The sequence below is a fragment of the Neltuma alba genome, unplaced genomic scaffold (genome assembly GCF_004799145.2).
Source record: "Neltuma alba isolate B1F8T4 unplaced genomic scaffold, ASM479914v2 tig00002632_pilon, whole genome shotgun sequence".
NCBI classification, from domain to species: Eukaryota; Viridiplantae; Streptophyta; class Magnoliopsida; order Fabales; family Fabaceae; genus Neltuma; species Neltuma alba.
In genome coordinates this window covers 59,780-63,018 of record NW_021632944.1, presented here as the reverse complement: position 1 = coordinate 63,018, position 3,239 = coordinate 59,780, and positions in this window count along the sequence as shown.

Here is a 3,239-nt window from a genome sequence, read left to right as displayed (position 1 = left end):
CTCTATGCGAGCCATTTTCATCCGAGAACTTCCATGGTTGGCTCCAAGGAATTCGAACAAAAAAACGAATATAAAAAGCAAGATGTATATTGCTGGAGCTAGGGTGTACTGTCAACTACATATTAAAAACGTAACGAAAGGTCAAATATATGATCTCCAAATAGAAAATCATAAACAAAAACCAGCTGGAGCACACGTTTAGCTAAGATAGAAACAAAACGGTGATTTTAGCGAGACAATCATTTCATGCAACCTTTCCTAATAGTGTGACATGTATATATGACTGATTCATCTTTCTATTGATGTGTATGAGCGAGCAAGTGAAAGAGTAATTTCAGGAACAGCATGAACTATCAAACAGTCAAACGTTATTTTAGTTGGGTTTCCAAAGTATTGCAATATACTGACAGAAAAGTTTAAAGGAGCGTTCATCAATTGGGCCCGTTGAGTCACTTCGGACCAGGTTGGATTAGGCTCGTTCAATACATAAAACACAGAGAGAACAATAAAGGGGAAGAAAAGGAAATAATCGCACCAAGCTTCTATCTGAACACACAAAAGCTTAGATTTGGTCAAGGCATCACAACACTTCACCCTTCCTCCATCTCGTAAAATCAGCCATGTCCTTTGTGGTTCTTCAAAATGATTGCTTCTGTGTTATGTTTCCATCGTTCTCTTCCGTCCACAGCGATGGAAAGAAAGTCAGAAAAGAGGGAAGTGATGGAGAAAACAAAAAGAAGAAAAAAGAGACAAGAATTTGTGTTTGAAAAAGGAAGGGGTGTTGTATTATAAACTGTTCCTTAGTTCCTTTTTCTAATTTGCATTCGTGTTCTCTTGCAAACTATGTATTATAAATTATTCTTTTAATTTTTATAATATTAATCCCTTAATAATAACAATAACAATAATAAAAGAGGTGATTTCGGGACACTATCCTCTCATTTTTCCCATCTTTCCTTTTTCTTTCTTTTTCCTTTTCCTTTTACTATCATTTTATAATTTCATATGTTTAAATTTAATATTTTATAAAATTATTATTTTATGCAAATAAATTTCTACTATTATAATTTGATCAATATAAACAATAAAATTTTATTAGAATTTACTGAGAATATCTTCTTATAATTTTAAATTGTTAGAGTGAAATCTTAATCTTTTAAATTTATTTATGTAAAGTAGTAGTAGTAGTAGTAGTAGTAGTAGTAGTAGTAGTAGTAGTAGTAGTAGTAGTAGTAGTAGTAGTAGTAATAATAATAATAATAATAATAATAATAATTTTGGAAAATTGTTGAAAAATATCTCCTTGCAAAATTTATTATCAAAGATACCTGAAATTTGATTAATGACTCAAGTGCAACTTATCTTCTATGAATGCTACTATTTTAAAGTGTGAGGAATCTATCTTTAATTATATGCAAAACAAAAAAATATTTATACATAATTAAAAATATGATGTATATAGTTTAGAAAAAGTTACAATTGCTAAAAATGAGTTATACTCATTCAAAATATTAGTATCTTAAGTACTTTTAGATGATAAATTTTATAATCAGTAATTTTTGAAATAATTTTACAAGATATTTAATTTACTGTTAAAACTTTAATTAGATTATTACGATTAAAAAAATAATGTAAAAAAAGGGAAAACAGCGTCTCCCTTAGTCAATGTTCCCCAGAGAAGGCAAGCAAAACAAAAGGACGTGAAGGAAAGAGGGAGAGAAAGTTGAATAAGAAAAGAAGTGAATTTTGTTTCAGAACATAAACATGCTTTTAAATGTTTAGATCGTAGCTCCAAGCAAGTCCCCAGCTGGCAGCTTTCTGTATCCCAATTTTCTTACTGTATCTATCCTTCATTTTTTTTTTTTAACGAGCATCCAACTTTTGCATCAAAAAATTCAGCCACTTAATCTTCCCCTTGGATGCTCTCAAGTGTTTATAATTTTTTTTCCCTAATTACTTCATGATGAGAGCAGCACAAGTCCTATGATGCTTGACAAACTCCCAACAACTTCCATGGTTGGCTTCAAGGAATTCAAACAAACAGAGAAATATAAAATGCAAGGTCAAATATATGATGTCCAACTAGGAATAGAAACTGATCAGGCTTTGGCCAAATAGGCCTAAGTCTGTAATAAGTGTTCCAAGCTTGAGCATAGGTTTGAGCCTGCATAGAAGCGTTTTTTTTTTTTTTTTTCAAGGCTTAGGCATGAGGTTTGGCAAGCCTGAAGTTATTTTAAAGATTTACTTACGATGTAGGCAGTTAAAAAGACCTTATGTTTTAATCTTTAAAGGTCATAAATAGGTTGTAAGCCTACTAAAACCTATATAAATGCAAGCATTTAGTATACTTAGAAGCCTTTATATTTTAATAGATATTAATAAAATAAATGTTAAAAAATTAATATAGCCATACCCTAAATTTTAAGACTTAGCCTGTAAAGGCCTTTAAATAGGCCTTAGGCCTGACCTATTTGCTCCAACAAGCCAGGCCATATCAGGCTCCAAGCAAGCTAGGTTGTAGACCTATGCTATTTCCACCTCTATCTCTAAGACTATACATGGAAGAGCATCAAGAACAGGAATATATTTGAAAATGGTTTTCCAAATAGAAAATTATAAACAAAAACATGCTCGAGCACAGGTATAACCAAAATAGAAACAAAACGCTGATTTTAGTGAAGCATACATTTCATGCTGATTTGTGTGACAAGTACACATGACTAATTCATGCTTCTGGGTGACGTGTAGAGTGAACTATGAAATATTCAAATGTTATTTAAAAGTATTGCAATACAGTACACTGAAAGAAAAATTTGGAAGAGGTATTTATCAACCAGGTTCAAAAACCAAAAAAATGTCAAATCAGGGCATACAAGACTGGAGTCACAGTATTCCAACCTTGAAGGCACTGCCAAGTTCGCTAGTTCTGGCGGAGGCTTTTCTTTTTAAGAAAGAAAATTATGTAGTCATGGTAGGAAGAAGACAGTGAATAATAAGTGGAAGAATCCGGATGTTGCATAAGCATAAAGTTGAATCCGTAGAAAAAGGAGATAGATATAAAAGGGAAGAAGAGGACATAATCGTACCAAGCTTCTATTTCAGCACAAAATTTCAGATTTGGTCACGGCATCGCATTCCATCATCCTTCCTTCACCTCTTTTGAACTCTTCCATCTGCTTCGTGGTTCTTCAAGATGTTTGATTCTGTGTTGCTCTTCTACTTTTCGCTTCAATCAACAT